The sequence below is a fragment of the Macaca mulatta genome, chromosome 17 (genome assembly GCF_049350105.2).
Source record: "Macaca mulatta isolate MMU2019108-1 chromosome 17, T2T-MMU8v2.0, whole genome shotgun sequence".
Lineage (NCBI taxonomy): Eukaryota > Metazoa > Chordata > Mammalia > Primates > Cercopithecidae > Macaca > Macaca mulatta.
Genome location: NC_133422.1, coordinates 69510705 through 69530858, shown reverse-complemented (window position 1 = coordinate 69530858; position 20154 = coordinate 69510705). Strand labels below are relative to the sequence as shown.

At 39.8% G+C, this 20154-nt stretch overlaps 1 pseudogene; it reads right to left on the bottom strand.

Annotated features, from left to right (window-relative positions):
• Positions 1-18671, bottom strand: part of LOC100430131 (serine/threonine-protein kinase RIO3 pseudogene) — a 71340-nt pseudogene extending 52669 nt beyond the window's left edge.
• Positions 18672-20154: the final 1483 nt, after the last annotated feature.

The following is a 20154-nucleotide window of genomic DNA, read 5'->3' as shown; positions in this document are numbered from 1 at the left end:
ACTAGTATTTTTCTAGATACAGGAAAACAGAAAATGGCAATAGAAAAAATATTCTTTAAGAATGTAAAGAGCATATATTTAACAGGAAGTAATATGTGGCTTTGTAAAATACCAGACTTCCCAGAAAGCAGTACTAATGATATGCATGCTAATTAGATATTTTATGGAATGATGTTGCTTGCCCAAGGTTGAGAAAAACAACCATCCTGTCTTGAAAACAGACTAGCACTAGAGAGAAAAAAAGGCTTACACCTGGAACTGCATATAATGGCATGATGCTGTTACCAAAATTTTCTATTTCTATTCAGAACCGAAATTTAATTCTGACTGTCTCATGCTGTGGGAACCATAGACTAAGCCAAAATCCAGTCATGATCTTCAAGAAACTTCTACTTCTGTCATTTATTTATCAAATAGACTAGAGGTTAAGGCAAAGCACTTTGTAATAAGAGAGAAAAATGTTAGAGACATAACGAGAAAACAGGACTTCTATCATAGATTTTTTAATAGTTTAGTAAGTAATAATTTGATTTGACATAGTGTTTTATTTTTTAATACTTCTGTATTTAATAACTCATTTGATGAGGGACAAAGCCGTGTAATAAAACGAGTACAGGTTTTGAGCCCCAGCTCTATGGACCTTGAGAAAATAACTTAGAGTCTTCTGAACATCATTTTCTTCCTCTGTAAATGGGGAATATAACCTTGAGCATAGAATTGTAATGAGGATTAAATGGGATAATTAATGTTAAGTGCTTATTTCAGAGCATGCTATTAAGTCTTCAATAACCATCAAATGTCATTCTCCTCATCATCCTCATTGCCATATCGTCATCTTCTTCCTCTTCATCATCATCCTCATCAGTACTGGATTATGTATCAGTTATGAGGATTATCAGTATCAGTTATCAGTATTAGTTATGCAGATTATCATAGATAAAAAATAAAATATCCTTGGCATCTAGTGGTGCTTCAAAAGTGGTAACAGTTCTATCTGCACAATATGTATCTTTATTTGTAATCAATAAGTTACACTGGATTGATATTCTTATTTATAATTTAAAAATGGAAAAACTAAGAAAAATTCAATAATTAAAGTGCTGCAAAGGATTAATACTGACACTACTCAAATGGCCCACTGTCATGGTTAGGAGTGTGTATTGCAGAGCCATGTTACCTGGGTTTAACCCCGGATCTAATCTCTTTGTGACTTTGGAAAAGTTACTTATCTTTCTATACTTCAATTTTCATCATCTCTAAAGTGAGATAAATATTAATGCCTACCTGTTAGTATTATTGTACATTTCACAGAACCTTTGCAGTTGGGCCATGTGACTAGTTCTGGCCAACGAGCTGTAAGACCATTTTCACTTCTGGGCCAAAGCCTTTAAGACCTGGTAAGTGACTTTCCACTTTTCTTCCCTTATTGTGGTGATTTGGAACTTGCATGTTGCTATGGCAGTTTCATAGATCAAAACAATCTGGATTACTGAGTCACTGCATGGAGGATAACTCTCTTGGAATGTTACCTGATTTGCATTAGAAATTCCCTGGGCAAGAAATAATGCAAAGTCAACTGAGATGTTTGACTCACATTTTTATGACAGCATAACAAACCTGTCCTAACTGTACAATCCTGATAATAGTTCCAGACCTAAAGCCCACCTACTGTATGTGTATTAAGAGCTCAGAGTAATGAGAGGATTATCTTTGAATGAATTACAACCCTGAGGCTATTGACAAGATCCGTAAAAGTTACGTTTCCATCCTCAGTTCTTCATATTTGACACTGGCCCAAAATTTCTCCCACTGGAAATTGCTGGCTGTAGTATCAGATGCAGTTAGTAATGTGGCATCAGTGAATTTTTTAAGAGCCAATTTTCCTAATCATTCCCTTGCCCAGAAAGCAAGGATCAAAGATTCCCTAAGATATTTCAGCAGCCAAAAGCAAGTGACTTATGTAGGGAGAAAGGAGAGGAGATGTATGTACAAATTAGGCATGGTTATTCACTTCTATAAAATAGTCCTTGATTAGTTTCAGAACTCAAGTAATTTGGTGCCTTGTACACAATAGTACTCAATAAATGTTTGATGATGACAGCTCTGACGTTGGGGGAACATGATCCAAAAACACTCAGGAATCTGAAAATACCAGAGCTGCTTAGAAAATAGGAATAGAATCAATTAATGAAAATGTTTATTGGACATTAGAGCATTCATTGTGTCATTTATTAAGATTTAAAGCTCTCTATTATTCTTTGATTTTAATCTAGGTTTTCCAGCATGACAAGAAATTTCCTGTTTATCAAGGGACCAAGTTAACAAACAGAATAGAACGCAGGGAGCGCAGAGGATGTTACATTATGATTTTCAGAAAACTCAGAATGCAAATTTCTGACTGTCTTTCTGTACTTCCAACCCCTCCCCCCACACACATTTTATTTGGCAGCTTCCAGCGAAGACCAAACTGAATAATATCTCGAAAGTTCTGGGGTCTAGCAAAAGTGCAAGCAAATGCATAATAGAGTTTATGAGCCCAAAGCTGCCTTTTTCTGTCAGGGCATAGCTGAGTACGTGAAATCATGAATTTTCAAGTGAATGAGAATAGCTCTGTTTTTGTTTTTGTTTTTTTAAAGATGGAGGCTCCTTTGGTTGCCCAGGCTGGAGTACAATGGCACCATCTCAGCTCACTGCAACCTCCACCTCTCAGGTTCAAGCGATTCTCCTGCCTCTTATGTATCTGGGATTACAGGTGTGTGCCATCACACCTGCCTCATTTTTTTGTATTTTTAGTAGAGATGGGGTTTCACCATGTTGGCTGAGCTGGTCTCGAACTCCTGACTGCAGGTGATCCGCCCACCTTGGCCTCCCAAAGTGCTGGGATTACAGGCATGAGCCACTGTGCGCCGCCTGAACAGCTCTGGTTTAACAGAGGAAGTTCACGGTGATTCCTGGATGCTTCCTTTGCTTTGTACTAATGGGTATTCCTGAGACTCCAATCACCTACCAACTCATTAACCAAATATGAGAACTGCAAGGTTAAAAAATAAATAAGCACCAAGAATGTTTAAAGCTGCCTCAGCTCATGAAGACTCGGCACACAAGATAGGAGCAAACAGCTGTTGTCTCCATTCTAGAATTGAGTGAAGGGATCCCTCCCTGAAAAATAAAACGAAACATAAAACTCTATGGATTAAGAAGATTCCCTTATCTACACCATAAAATACATTCTTAAACTGTAGTTTAGCTTCATTTGATACAATTTCCTAAATCTCTCACGGATGATACAGTTTTATTATGCAAATACATTTGTTGAAGTGTTTATTTTATAAACCAGCCAGAGGCTAAAATTCCCCACTGAGTCTTATTCTTTAGGTTTCCAAAGATACTCTCTTTCCTGTAAAATGCCAGACCATGAAAGACTGTTTGACTGTGATTTGCATGAGATGAGGGCTGAATATGAAATAAATATTCAATAAGGGGTCCAGAGGGAATCAAGATAGCTCTAAACATGTATCTATTGATCCACCGGGTTCATGATTGTCTAACTGATCATCGAACTGGTTACCTGAGTGGAGCATCTGTTCTTAGAATGACAAGTGAGTGTTTTGGGGAAATGGCCAGAGCAACCATTATTTTGAATACTTTGCAGCCACCTCTGCCAGAAACCTGCTAAGTTCACTTATAGTATACTTTCCAACACCCATATGGTGAGGGACATCATTCAGCCAACAGATGTGGCTTTATGGTTTCAGTGACTGTCTCTGCACATAGAGGGGCCAGGGATACATAAAGGTGAGTGGGAACAGTCTTATGTCAATATACTGATTATTTGTTGTTGTGTATCAGCTCCCTGGTGAGTTAGCAGAATCTGTAACTATATATCTGACACAGAGCACATTTTATGCTTTAAGTACCACAAATCAGCTGTTAAGAGCCACTGATTTATTAGTCTTTTATATACCCTTTGCTAAGCTAGTGCAATGGGTACATTGGCAGTCCCTTTCATTAGTATCCCATAATAGAAGATTTATGATGCTACCATTGACTCATAGAGATGTATTTTACATCTCTGCATTGCAAGTTAGAATGCAAAATAGATGTAAGCTTCATGATAAAAATGATAATTATTATTTTAAAAAAGAGGTTTGGTTACAATTGCAACAGTATTATCATGACATTGAGGAAGTCAGTGATAACCAAGCTAGAAGGTCCCTAAACCTGAAGAAAAAAGTGCAACTAAGAGTGTGGTGTTAGAATGTTTCCTCAACCTGCCTGGTATAAGACATAAAGTCTCTGACACCAGAAACATGGTTAAGTAGGACTTTATAGGGTAACTGACTTAGAAGCCTGAATGAAGAGAATTCTTAAAGCTTTTTCCAGTTACTGATTTGTTTTCTCTTAGGAAAATGGCTTGTAAATGTATGATTTCACAGATACCATATGTCATCTTTGCATTTTCTATAATATTTAGTGTTTCATGAAAAATATCACTTAGGATGGGTTTCAAATTATTTTCATTTTAAAAAATTAGGTTTTTATTTTAAAATTCTATTATTTCTGGGACTATTCGCCAGGCTTGATTTGCTTTATTAGGCTAGTTCCATAGCATCATGCACCAATACATCCCATTTAGTTGAAATGGGATCATCTACCTCATTTATATACAACATTTAAATTGCCACTTATGATGGAAATGTTAGTTTGGCATATGGCCTTCTTAGTCACACTAGAATTGCAAAATAATGCCTTTTTTTTTCTTTTGAGTCAGTATCTCACTCTGTCTTCCAGACTGGAGTGCAGTGACACAATCATGGCTCGCTGCAGCCTCAACCTCCTGAGCTAAAGTGATCCTCCCACCTCAGCCTCCTGAGCAGACCACAGGCATGCACCACCATGCCTGGCTAATTATTTTTATTGTTTGTAGAGATGAGGTATCACTGTGGGGCCCAGACTGGTCTCAAAGTCCTGGCCTGAAGCAATCCTGTCACCTCAGCCTCCCAAAGTGTTGCAATTACAGGCATGAGCCATCACACCTGGCCTGCCAAATAGTGTTAAAGGAAGATATGCAACATCCATGGTTAAAAATATAGGTTCATCTATAGGGTTAAGTTATCTGGGATGTTATTGTTCTGCTATTCTTGTGGCTCTTGTCTTAACATTAATCCCTACAAGTTAGAGAATATCTGCTGCCTTCTCATTTATCAATAAAGAAATGGAGACATAAAGAAGTTTGGGACTTGTGAGAGCTGCTGACTAAATTGGAGTCTTTTTTTTTTTTTTTTTTTGAGATGCAGTCTTGCTCTGTCGCCCAGGCTGGAGTACAGTGGCGCGATCTCAGCTCACTGCCAATTCTGCTTCCCAGATTCAAGTGATTCTCCTGCCTCAATCTCCTGAGTAGCTGGGATTACAGTCGTGTGCCACCACGCCTGGTTAATTTTTGTATTTTTAGTAGAGATGGGGTTTCACCATGTTGGTCAGGCTGGTCTCGAACTCCTGACCTCATGATCCGCCCACCTCGGACTCCTAAAGTGCTGGGATTACAGGCGTGAACCACTGCGCCCAGCCAAGTTGGAGTCTTTTAAAACCAAATCCTTTGCTAGTTCTACCAGCAAGACTATGTTGAATTGTCTCACAGCTTCACTCCATTGCTACCATTGTTTTACAATTGAGATTAGCTACATGAAAACATTTGGGACTTTTTGGATACTAGTAAAAGTTGTAGTTGATAATTACAGAGGCATCCTATGTTTCTCAGGTCACACACACACACACACACACACACACAAACCCAGTTATATCACTTTTATGAACAGCACTCTTCTGGCTTTTGTGTCTCCTCTGTGGGGAGACTGCCCCCTCCTGTTCAAAACCCCCATATCTCAGGGGCTGTCTTGGGGTGAAGGAAGCCTCACATGGGCTCATGAATGCTATTCTCAACTACTAAATGATATGCCTGATTTTCCTTCCCTCCTTTTCCAGCTCCCATTTTTTTTTGTCTGTGATAATCCCTCTGACTCTCCCAGCGTCTCCCAACCTCCCACTCCAGTGTCACTGTTCCTTGCCCAGGTTGACGGCTATCAGGTCACGTGTTCTCAGGCTCTCCAGTACCAAGCCTTTCCTTGGGCCAAAGCCTGCATGTGGTACGAAACTGCAAGTGCTGTTAATTATGACAACGCCCTGGGACCCTTGAAGGGTGTCTCATCCAATAAGAGCCCCTCTCCCCATCACCTTCAAGTTGCATTATGATTTAACAGCATGAACTTTGGAGGCAGAGTGACTAGGTTCAAGTCTCAGTTTTCCTACTAACTTGCCATCTGACCTTGGACGAGTTTCTTAACCCCTCTATATTGCAACTTCTTAAAATGTGAATAAGAACCTATCACGTAGACGTGTGAAGATTTAATAACTTAAAGTACGTTTGGAACAGTGCATGGCATATGATGGGCATTCTAAATGTCAGCTGACTTGGCTTTTAAGTGCCAAATCAGTGCCACCTGTGTTGCCAGAGCCTTAAGATGATGTTTAGGAAACAGTTATTCTCATTTTTACTTTTAGTAACGGCATCCTCACTGTAATTTCAGATTTCATCAGGAGTCCATAGGGTCTGGATTGAAAGACCATCTAAATGAGACATATCCCTCTACTTTGCTTTTAGACTACAGACCGTAGTGTTAATATTGAACAGGGCTAGAGTGTCTCCTTCAGATTCATTCTTTCCAAAATGTTACCCATTCCCCACACTAATGTCTCCTAGTGGGCAGAAGCCCAACAGACTTAAAGACATATCTGAATTCTAGAAAGTTTCAGAAGAATGATTCCTTTTAATTACAATACTCCTACAGGACAGGTTTTTTACAATGAACATTTATTCTGGGTGCAGCAAGTCTTCCCATACTTTTAGGAAGATGTTCTATATACCCAAGCTTTGAGGAATCACATGTTTTCAACTAGATAAGTGCAACAGAGTATAAATATCTCGAGAAAGGCAATTTCTTGTCACTCTTCTCCCTTGCTCATCTTCTGCAGTATTTATTTCATAATTTAGGCAAGCCAAGGCAACATCAGTCAACTTAGAAGAGCTTATCTCATAAAAATTGGATAAGCTTTTAGCAAAACTCCTTCCTGCTAGCTAGCCTAATCTATAATATTGTCCATTCAGTAAGAAAAATTTGCTCTCACACTTTAAATCAACATGTATGTAACCTACTATGTCCAATATTTTCTACTGTTTATTTATTTCTATTTTACTAAGCCCTGCTGGCCTTATTATGTAAGGTTTCTGACATTTAGCTGTTCTCCGTCTGATGCTCTCCAAATTACAGTGACTCCTTAATTAGAATACTTAGAACTCTACAAATGTACCCTTTCTCTCCCATACTCTCTTGAAAATAATAGTATCATCTGTGGGCTTTTACCAACATCTGAATTCACATGTGACAATTTGGGTCCCTTGGCTCTTGGGCTTACCTCTTTGGACTTCCCGTCACTTGCCAGTGCTCCCTGCACTCACGGCAGCCTGAACAACTTGCAGTTTATGGAGAGTGTGCTGCATTTTAATGGTACGCGCTTTTGCACACACTACTGTCTCTTTCTGTGATGCCCTCTGCCTCTCCTTCACCTTCTTCTGCCTGATTTACTTTCACTCATCCATCAAATCTCATTTTGAGTATCAGCTTTTCAGAGTCAGCCAGTCTGTTTAGCACTAAGGCAGTACATTGTTCAGACCCCATCACAGTGTATGTGACCCTGTGATAGAAACAGCTAGTTTCCTTTTTTTTTTTTTTTTTTCCTACCAGACAATGGTCGTCTTGAGGATAGAAGCTCCGTCTTCTGTGTGGCTAGCATTATGTTAGTACATAGTGGCTGCTCAATAAATATTTGAATGAATAAATGTGTAAGAGAGGAAAATTAACTTCCTTTCACCTTTCTGGGTTCTTTGGCTAGTCTACAAATTAAACTGACATGAGACAGATTGACAGGAAGAAAACAATTTTAATTAGGTGCCTATACATGAGGGTTCCACAGAAATATGAGATCCAAAGAAACAACTGGAAGACAGAGGCTTATATACCATCCCAAGCTACTGAAAGGAATAGATGTTTTGGGCTTCTAGGGAAGTGGAGGCAAATTATGGGAGGTTTGGGTGAGAAAATGTACGGTGAGCAAAGATTGCCTTGTTTTGGAGATAAAAGTTTCTCCATAACAAGGTGGCTGGTTGTAATTCCAGCATTTTTGGAGGCCATGGTGGGAGAATCTCTTGAGTCCAGCAGTTCAAGACCAGCCTGGGCATAGTAGAATGAGATCTTCATCTCTACAAAAGTCTTTTCTATTAAGAAAAGTATGAGTTTTGCTGATTAGCAAATACTAAATCATATTTGAGAGAAAATAGAATAAAATTATGTAGAGACTCATACATATTGGCATATGCATAAGGAACAGATATGTGTGTGCATAAGGAAGAGATATAATTTTCCTTTCTAAGTTTATAGAAGTACTAATGAACATGAGTAGAGTAATTGAAATTTCTTACTGTATTATAATTCAAACAATGGTCCTAGAGCATAGGCATGTTTATTATTTATTATATCCATTTTTTCAAATTGAGAAATTTGATATCCTGTAAATTAAGAGTCTTGTCCAAGGTTACAAATTCATAAGTGGTGGAGTCAAACTTCAAACTTGGCCAGGCACAGTGACTCATGCCTGTCATCCAGCAGTTTGGGAGGCCGAGGTGGGCAGATTCCTTGAGCCCAGGAGTTCCAGAGCAGCCTGGGCAACATGGCGAAACCCCATCTCTACAAAAAATACAAAAATTAGCCGGGTGTGGTGATGAACGCCTGCAGTCCCAGCTACTTGGGAGGCTGATATGGGAGGATCTCCTGAGCCAGGACATCAAGGCTGCAATGAGCCGTGATCATGCCATTGCACTCCAGCTTGGGCAAAAGAGTGAGACCCTGTCTCAGAACACACACACACACACACACACACACACACACAGACACACACACAGTTCAAACCCAGGTCTTCTGGAATCAAACATCAGGCTGTATTACCTGTTTTGTGTGAGAATAGTAACAATAATATTTAAGACCAGATGTCGCCCAGAGAAACAAAGAAGATAGGTTTGTAAAATCATGTGTAATAAACAGGCGTGCTCTGAAGAGCACAAATTCTGATGTCTCAGTGCCCACAGGACAAATCTAGGAGGAAACATTTACTACCTTCATGGCCTTGGGGAAGGAAGTCATTTAGCTTGTCCTGGCATCACTTTTCTCATCATTAAATTACAGATAGTAGTCACTAACCTGAGCAGTGTTATGAAGATTAGAAATAATGTGTATAAAGTTCCTGGCACATAGTAGACACTCGTAAGCTGTTGTTACTCTTACTATAGTCAGTGCCTTCCAAAGTTAGCTGCATAGCTTTGCACTGCATGAGGATAGCAACATAGAGGTAGACGTTCATTAACGCTGAACATTGCATGAAAGTGTATGAGAAACATTCATGTAAATTAAGAATACTGCTTTCATCCTGTTGCATTTTTTTTTTTTTGCCCTTCTTTTTGGGCAAAGTATATTTTACATTTTGGAGCTTACTGTTTGTACAAATAAGAGGAACAAAAGTATCTTCCAAGTATGTGAATGCTTGATGACACAACAAAGGGAGCTTCCAAAGCAAATTTATTACTGTGCATTTCCAGGTAATGTAAGCAGAGATAATTATTTGTCATCCTTTGAATGTACTAAAGCAGATAAAAACATGTTGTAATTTGCACAGCTATTGGAAAGATCTTCAATACAGAACCATGTGAACTTGATGTTGGCAGCCTCCTACAGTGGAGACAATACTCAGTTATGTTTAAAAAATTGGCAAGTTCAGGGCAGCACATTCCTGCATACTTGAGGCTGCCTTGTTGATTTTCTTTCAACTCCAACCCAAGTCAGGCCAAGCTCCTTCACTGCAGAACAACAATGTGGCAACCAGGAATGAATTTTTCCCCACCCTTCATCCCCCAATTCCTCCCTTCAGACAAATCATCCTGCCCAGATTTCAAAGAAATCCCAGAGAGGCATTCTTGCTGTTATATCTCCAGGACTCCAGCCAGCACAAATCAAGAAAATGGTTTCCAGGTGCAGATGGTCTTCCCCTCTTCCCCCCTCACTTTAAAATCTAGTGATTGTTCCAAGCTTTAATCTGGAGATGGACGATAGGGGGAACAGGAGGGTAACCTTAGGATTCAAAAGCCCATAGAAAATTATTTTGCCTTTTTCATTTTAGAGGAGTCATGTCCATTCTCCAAAACATATCGCACAACCCAGCATGATTAATTCTGTCTCTTTTGATAAGCCTCAGACCCCAAATAACTAGGATACATTATCTGAACTACAGAAGGAGCCCTACAGAGTGAAGCTTTCAAAAAGGCACTTCTAATCCAACGCTATTACTATCTCCTAGTCACTAGCTCCATTTTCACACAGAGCTGTAATTGGTGGAAAAATTGCATACTTTTCACAATAGTCGGGGATTTGCTAAATTCAAGTAAAAGCAGATAATTATTGATAAACAAGAAAAATGGATTTGAAGGAAAATGTATTTGGGGAACTTTTCTAGACATAATATTCATAGCAGTATAACAGCAAATGAGAGTGACAATGTTTAGAGCAGGTACCAGTGGCTCTGTTTCTCTCTTCTAGTCTGAACTGTAATAATTTCTCCTGTGTCCAAATACTAGGATATTCATTATTATTGAATACTTCTGGACCTATGTTCATGAGGTTTTCCATTTTCAGATATAGAATATCATTTTACATTGTCAAAATATAAAAACCTTTACATTCTAATATAAAAACCTATAACTGCAATGGAATTTTCTATATTTTTCTATAGATCAAGTCTAATATTTTAAAACATGATTACTTTTGTTTGCCATATCATTATTATGTAAGTATTATGCACTGACTGGTGAGATTTAGGACTTATGAAGAGGAAAATGTAACTTGATCCAATTTTGCAACTTGGTCTACATGAAGGCCATGTTTCACATGTCAAGTTGAAGTTTTTCTTTTTTGTTTGCCCCGTCAGCTCCTCAAAATCATGCAGATTATAATTTGTTTTATTCTTGGAAAGAACCAATTTGTACAGTTTTTTTCTCCTCCTTGAGTTCCTAGTTTTATTATTATTCTGTTTTTCCCTAGGTCATTTTGTTTATATGTCATCGTTATATTACTTTTTCTTGCTGGGAAAAAATGTATGTACGCTTTTAGAACTGTATTAGTAAAATTTTCAGATTGCCATCAGTTTGTTGAGTTGAAATCCACTTAACTCTTTTAAAATGTATTCCTTGTGGAACCTTCTGAATTTCTATCTTTCTTTGGACTTAGTGTCAGAAACTTCTAGTGCTTGCCAATATTCTCTTTCTCATCTTATTTAGCACATAAGGAAGATGTCTGCAAGCCCCTTGCAGTTAGATGGACATCTTGTGCTAATACAATTGATGAAACTAATATGCAAGCCTCCATGCTGAGTGTATAGGCCTCTGCCATGTGTAATCATCTTTCTCTTTCTCTGTCCACCAACTGAAGAATGTCCCCAGGAGACAGCAAAGCCACAGGATGGAAGAATCCTGGTGCCTGAATGACAGAGTGGAACATACATCCCATGTACACCAACCCACATAGGCATATGATGGGAGCAAGAAAAAAACATACATTCTGCTGGGCCACAAGATATCAATGTAGAAATTGATATCTTGAAGTGGGCTGTTGTGGAAATGCAAAACCTAAAACATGGCATAGCTGTTGGGTAGAAGACTGAAAGAAATCATATCAAAGGCTAGAACCCTATGAAGACCTGCTATGCAGTAGTAGCTCCTATGGTAAACTGTTATTTATGTCCACTTCAAGAAGACCATATGCTAGCGGACCCTGAACTTCCCAGGAAGTGGCTGGGAGGAGTCAGAGTAAATATGTGTTGTCTATTATTGGCTAAGGTATTACAAGAATGAGATAAGTTCAGGTAAGAATTGGCTGGTTTGCAAGCAGAAATGAAATGAAATATAATACAGAAATTGGGTGTCACATAGAAATGGAAAGACCAATTATTTTCTAGAATACAAACACTAGGAAATAAAAGTTAAAGAGTATTTAATCCATTGTAACTTGTAAGGAGGCAGGTGTCACCTTCCCATTCAAGCTTGATGGCCTCAAAGTAGCCAAGAAATCAAGCATGAATATTATGTCTAGGAATAATCTTTGGATGTAGTTACTGGCGTCCAAACATGATTGATAACAAATAGATCAATAGTTTACATATTTTTGCAAGAAATTTTATTGCCAAAGAAACCACTAACCCCATGGTAAAGGCTATTAATCCTCTAAAACAGTGTTTCTAAACCAGGGATGATTTTGCCTTCCAGGAGACAATAGTTATTACTGGGGGAATGCTACTAGCTTTTGGGGAGTAGAGGTCGGGGATGCTGCTAAATATCCTACAATGTATAGGACAGCCCCACGTAACAAAGAATTATGCAGTCCAAAAATATGCAGCCCAGGTTGAGAAACCCTCATCTCAAACAACACCAAGATCCCTAAACTTTCATGAGGAGGAAGTGAATTTTCAAAGCTGAGGGTCCTATGAAGAGCACAGAACCCATACCCACTGCAGAGGGGGCCATGGAGGAAAATTGACAAAGCAACGCCTTCCAACGAACAGAACTAGAACTATGTGATTCTTGATTTGGCAACACCCTGCTAATGTATATGGCACTCATTCACTCATTCACTCATAGTGAAAACCTGGTAGGCCATAAACTCATGTCTGCCATATTTGAGACTGTCTTGTTGGTTTTCTTTCAAGTTACACTTGATTGGTTTGACTGACAAGAATTAGTAGTTCAGACTAATTTTCAACATGCTAACATCTTGCTTCTCTTTTCTCTGACATTCAATATTGCTGGTTAAATTCTAAAGCCCATTTGATTCTTGTTCCTTTGCGGGTGGCCTCATTTTCTCTCTGGAAATTTTTAGGGTCTTTCCTTTGTCCTTAGTATTCTAATATTTTACAAAGTTCTGTGTAGGTTGGGCTCTTGGTTCATTTTCCTTTCTGGGCATTGAAAGGGTCCTGTCTATAAAGTTCTGTGACTTTCTTCTGCTCTGGGAAATCATCTTCTATTATTTATTTAATTATGCCTCCATTCTCTTTTTTTCAAGAATTCTTATTTGATAGAGATCGAAACTTGTGAACCAATTCTCCGTATCTCTTAACTTTTCTCTTGTATGTTCTCTTTTGTATTTTTGCTCTACATTTTGAAGAAACCTACAGGATACCACAGATGTCAAATTCCTTCTGTTGCTACCTTATGCTTAGCATCAGGCCTTAATTGCCAGAGGTTTCTCTCAGTGTTCCCGCTCCTGTGGCAGCTTTCTGCAGGTTTAACAACATGTGCTACAGAGAGGATCTCTCTCTGCATTCCTGCTTCCTACAGGCTGCCAGAGCTTGGTAGAAGGCATTCTCAATTTCCTGCTCCTGCCTCTGCCATACGAAGGTTCTAGGAGCCGAGCTGATCCTCGGGGCTGTGTTCCTTTAGCAATCCTGCCCCTCCCCAGTAGCTACAATCTCCCCTCTTACAACAGAGCACAGTCAGCAGGGGTGGGTTTCCTGATCCTCCCCAGGGTCAGAGGGCTTCTGCCTTAAAGCACTTGTTAACATTGTGATTGTTTTTTTCTCACCTGCTTCTATGGTGGCCAACTCTTTTTGTCTCTGTTCTGGGCAAAAGGAAAGAGTTTGTGTGTCCATCTCTCCTTAGAAAGGCGCGACACTGTTGGGATTTCAGTTCACAAATTGCCTTGTGATCTCAGCTCTCTGATAGTCCAGGGAGGAAAAAAAGATTTTGTTCTTGTTGTTAGGGTGAGACCGATACTTTCTAGTAGCTTTCAATATCCTGAGTAGGAATAGAGGTCCAATGTTTGTTTCTTAAATTCTAAAAACACTACTATTTTCCTGAAAACTTTTTCTGCAGCAACCTATTTTATTTTAGAGATTTAACACATTCTTGGATCTCACTAAATTTACTATAAGTGTTTGTTAAAATCTCTTATCTTTTAGTTATTTCTGGAGTGAATTGTTCTTTGAGTCCTTTGTTTGTTTTGAGGCTATTAATTTTTCTCTAATGTCTGGTGATTTTTGGTTTTCTGCATGTAAAAATGAATAAAAGACTCCACTGATTAATTATTTAGCTCATATGAGTTCCCTGCCCTCATATGCTGCATTTCTGAATGAGAAGGATGAGTGGATAGGACAGGGCAACTATAGCCTTCACTTTAGTTTGATGGCTGAGCCCTAATTCTACCCGTACTTCAGAAAATTTTTAATTGTTTTGAGATTTTCCTGATGATTTGTTTTTGGAGGGGAGGGACTTCATCATGTAACCCTTGCAGTTAGTCCTAAAAATAGTCAGTTAATTACCCTGGTTTCTGTCCCAACTCTTTTGCTTTCTGTACTGAAAGGTGTTCTGCCCAGGATGGAGAGGCTCCATGGGTTCAAGTGATTCTCTTGCCTCAGCCTCCTGAGTAGCTGGGATTACAAGCATGCACCACCATGCACAGCTAAGTTTTGTATTTTTAGTAGAGACTGGGTTTCACTACGTTGGTCAGGTTGGTCTCGAACTCCTCACCTCATGATCCGCTCACCTTGGCCTTCCAAAGTTCTGGGATTACAGGCATGAGCCACCATGCCCAGCTGACAGAGTCTTATATACTTCAGTAAAATCAAAAGAATGATTTGTAGCTGAGGACATGCAAATGGACAGAATAGTATAAGAATATTTTCATTTATCCTTAATAGTGTTACTTTTGAATAAACAACTGGATGAGTGAATGAAAGAGTGAGTTCTAAAGATGGATATGCATGCCTGTTAAACATTGTTTTTTCCTTTGTATTGTGTAAAATTTGTGTTGGAGGAAGTCATGTCAACCCATTTTCTAATGTGGGTGACAGAATATACTGGGTTGTGATCACTAACGAATGAAAGTGTTAAGAATCATATTGCAAATAGATAACGCATTTCTGATGCTATTATTCATACTATGAAATAAGTGCCCCTTGAATCATTCAAATTCAAGCAGATTCAGGTTGCTGCTGTTGTTGTTTTTAAGAGACAGGGTCTCGCTCTGTCACTCAGGATGGAGTACAGTGGCACAGCATGATGGTGGCTCACTGCAACCTCAAACTCCTGGGCTGAAGTGATCCTCCCATCTCAGCCTCCCAAGCAGCTGGGACTGCAGGTGTGTGCCTCCATGCCTGGATAATTTTAAAATTCATTTAGACATGAGATCTAACTCTGTTGTCCAGGCTGGTCTTGGACCCCTGTGCTCAAGTGATCCTCCTGCCTTGGCCTCCCAAAGCACTGGGATTATAGGCGTGAGCCACCATGCCTGGCCTCAAATTCAAATTTTGGTGACTTGATTTTTATAAACTATGACAAAATTAAGGTAACCTGTTTTTATTTTGGTGCCGTATCATTTACCTCATGCTTGGGAGAATCCCACAAGTTTATTAAGACAATAAAACACATACATTCTTTTCTTCTCACCAACAACCCTGCTTTGATATTAAGTTTAATATTTCTCTTTAATTCAAACCAACAAATACTTGTTGAGAAACTATTATGCTCATAGTGCTGTACTTGGTGCTTTTGAGGTAGATATAAATAAGATATGGTTTATGCAAACAAGTAATTTACATTTTAGTGTGAGAGATGGGCATAAATTAATTCTAAGTCAAAATACAAATTGCTCATTGCAGTAAAAATGCTGTAGATAAAAGGCTGTGACAGCCAGCATGGATTGAGGGAGTTTAGTTCTGCATAGGGAAATCTGGGTTAGCTTCTTAGATGAAGTGGGATTTGAACTGGGTCTTTCAGGAGGATTAGGACCACAGCAGATGGAGATGGATGAAAATGGCAATCTGAAATGGGATCATGGTTTATATAAAGGCAGAAATGAAAAGTTTAAAGTGCTCAGGAAGCTACTAAAGTATAATTCATAATGTGTGCTATCAGGAGGAACAGGGCTGATTAAATGCAGGTAAAGGACTGAATACATAGAGAAAGGAAAAATCATGGCTAGCTTGGATACCAGGATGGAAAGGTTTCTGGTTATTCCATATGTGATCAAGCTCCATTGAAGGTGTATAAATAGGAAGTGGCAGGAATATTCTTAGAAATAGGTCTCTGATGGCAGAGAGAGAAAGACAACTGGAAGTAGGGAGCTATGTTTGGAGAATGGAATGAAACTAATTTAATTAATATTTCTTGATTGTCTATAATCTACTCAAGGATGTGACAGCACTAGAAATCTGAAAGAAATATTATGCAGTGCCTACCCTCAAGACAAACTATGCGACTTTCTGATGATGTTGTGCTGTTTCACGCCTCTGTGCAAAGGTATGGCCATGGTACCAAGAGGATAATAAAACATAATGGGAGGAAAGGCTAAAATGATGTTAATAATTTGTAAAGGGTCTGGAATCAAACACTAGGCTTTGAAGAGTTGATATGAAAATTTAAACCATGATTTTAGAAAGATAATTATAATGCAGGCCAGGAATGTAAACAGGAAAAGAGAAAATCTGGCAGTTGAGAGTTTTTGTTGTAGGCCATGACATATTTATGTGGAAATTGATCAGAGCCTAAATGAGGGGAGAAATGGCATATTAATAAATGAGTTCTGAGAGTGGGGGAAGTTAAGAGCCAGGTGCAAGATTTAGCTTTGGAGATGATGAGGCCTCCCCACATTGAAGACCTTTGTAGATGAACAAAAATGGGAGACTTGGAAGCTGTAAGAGCTCATACTTGCTCACGTACTTTTTCTCTGTTGAGAAGACAAAGTCAACCTTGTGGCAACATGTGGATTCTTAGGAGGGTGATGAAGACTGAGTAGCTCCTTTTGAAGGTATTATGAGCAAAGCCTGGGACTATAATGTCCCCCAGCCCGTCCAAACTGGGAAGAAGCCAAGAGATGAAAGAATGACTTGGACAAGTCCAACTTGGTAAGCAGATAAGTTCATTAGGACTTATAAGCAGGGTTGTAGCAGGACAACTCCAGAGATCTACCCTGTCTCCCATCTCTAAGCTGCTTTAAAGTTGATTTTCTGGCTCTTTGCCTACTGTGTATGAGAGCAATGAGACTGTTTTCCTTAATATGTTCCCAGCTATGCCTCAGGATGTTTGGGTTCTCAGGGACACCTGCTCCTCAGCTGGGCACCATGGCCTTGGCCCACTGCCAAGCCTTCAGGATTCAAACAGCAGACATACACACTTAAGTATGCTGGTGGGGAACCCGTCATACTACAAGCCATCAATCTATCCTGTCTCCCAGCTCTTACGTTCTTTCTACCAATCTTGTGTATGAGTCTCCTAATAGGATATGAGGGGAATAGCAATATGGGCCTATAATGCATAGCCGTGGCTTGTGCATTAGACCACATCTACAGTATACACAGTAGAATGAAGAGCAGAAGCAAACTGAACTTATGATGCCTATTAGAAAAACATAACTCCAATGAGTATATAAGGTATATAACCAATTCGAGAATGAGTCAAAGAAACCTAATTAGGTTGTATTATGGATCTGAATTGACAAATGATTTAAAGCATCTGTGACATTACTTTCTTTTCTGTTCTTTTCATTTCTTCTCCTTTTTCTTTTTAGAGATAGGGTGTCTCACTCTGTACCAAGGCTGTAGTACAGTGGCACGAGCATAGCTCTCTGTAGCCTCGAACTCCTGGACTGAAATGATCCTCCCAACTCAGCCTCCTGAGCAGCTGGAACTAGAGGTGTACATCACCCAGCTAATTTTTATTTTATTTTATTTTATTTTATTTATTTTATTTTTGTAGAGATGAGATTTCATTATGTTATCCAGGCTGGTCTTGAACTCCTGGGTTCAAGAAATCCTCCAATAGGCACAACAGGTAGTGGCTATAAGGGCACATGTTATTGTGTCTCCGTAGCATTGGCAATTGGGCCTCTGGATGGAGGCCACCCTCAGTGAGCCTGGGGTGCCTTAGTGGTGCTGTTAAACCAGTCACTTTGGTGTTGTCAAGAAAAAGGGAGAATATTCCAAAGCATATTATTACCATTTGACGGGGGTAGGTATTCATATGGCCAGCAGTCAGACTGGTTGCTGACTGTAGCTATAGTCACAGCCCAATCTAGGAAGACATTACCAGCTTCCATGGATAGCAGGAATAACAGCCAATAGACATAAACACAGGTATATAGCAGGGACCCTCATGAGTATATCCATTTTTCGTAACATTATTAACCCTGTGTTTTCTCCCATTAGTCCTATTAGGGAGGCTACTATAGGCTTCAGATCTCACTTACAGTACCACACATGGCTTTCCTCCCTGGAAGGGGGCATAGTAGCCAATTGGTAATTTTCTGGCCCTGTCTATGTACCCACACTATGATGGCTCTAGCAGGTATTGGTGCTGCCACATGTTGATATAATAAAGCTTTTGGATTTCCATCAAGGAGCACAGCTGGGACCATATCCCCTCTGGCAGTCTTCATGGTGCACTCCAGTGCCGTAAAATCAATCCAGTGTGGAGGCATTTTCCAGCTTAACTTCAGGTCCACATAGCCATTGTTGCCTGGTAGACCCATTGGTGCTCTCAGGAGCATGGTCTGGCCATCTGCTTCAGGAGCATGGCTCAATGTCTCAGATGTAACCCTGAGAGTTTGTAGGGCCTGTTTTATAGGCCTTGCCAATCATTTATAGGAGTGATACCATGTGTGGTACAGGGGGCTTATTTAAAGTTTGTATGGCTTCAGGGAGATCCTTAGTCCAAGATCTTAAAGAGCCATCCTGGGACAGTGCACATAATTGGGTTTTAACAGGCCTTTTTTTTTTTTAATGAGGCCTGTCCCTGTTGGGTTATATGGTAACTGGAACCTCCAGTCTATTGTTTTTCCTGATGCCCAGGTTGAATACCGTAGCCTGTGGAATGGGAGCCCTGATCACTATCTATTCATCTTGGCATGCCATACATGACGCTGAGAGCAGTGAGACACGTGATGGCCTCCGTTTGTTGTAATACCCTATATACAGCCAATAGCTATTGCTCTATTTGTGTCTGGGCCCATTTTTCACCTTTCCTTATCATGGTGTGTAATGGGTGGAAGGTTTCTGCCAAATGAGGAATAAATATCCTCCAGCAACCCAGTAAACCTAGAAAAACCTGAAGTTGCTTTTCTGTCTGGGGAACAGGCTGCTGTGCTATCTTATCAATGACAGCTCCAGGTATGTTTTGCATCTTACCCAACCAAGTAACTCTTAGGAATTTGACAGCTATGCTGGGCCCCTGTATCTTTTTGGGGTTGATTTTCCACCCCCAGTCTTTCAGGCCATCTAAGATGGTGTGTAGGGCATTCTCCAGATCTACAAGAGACTCTGAGTTTAGCATACTATCATCAATACAGTGAAACAGGGAGACTGAGGCCAGCACAGAGGTTCTACACAGGTCCTATGCCACCATGCCATGAGAGATGGTGGGGCTGTGTAGGCATCCTTGCAGTAGCACCTGGAAAGTCCACTCTTGGCCTTGCTAAGTGAAGGCAAAGTGGTCTTGTGAATCTTCTGCTAAAGGAATTCCAGAAAAAGCATTAGTCAAGTCAATTACAGCACTGGCACTTCCCAGCGTAAGGACTACTTACTTGCTCTAGCAGTTGAGCAATATTGGGTACAGCTGCATGAACAGGGGGCCACACTTTGTTTAGCTCATGGTAGCCTAGTATCATTCTCCGGGCGCCATCTTAGCTTCTTCACAGGCCACACAGGACTGTTACAGGGGCTCTGGGCAGGCCTGACTATTTGTACCTTATATAATTCCTGGAAAGTGTGGGTGATTTCAGAGTGTCCGCCTGTCAGGCAGTAGTTCATGTTTATTGCCTGCCTGGGCCAGGCAGGTGTACAGGCACCTATTTGGACCATTCCCTTTTTGTTCTTTGATTGCTTTTTAGACTCTTTACTTGTTCTTATACAGCTCACTGAGGTCCACCAAAGTTTTCCCCACGTTATAGATTTTATTATGTTTATTTTCCATTAACAGTCTCAGAAGTGTAACCACCGCCCCATATTATAACCTTT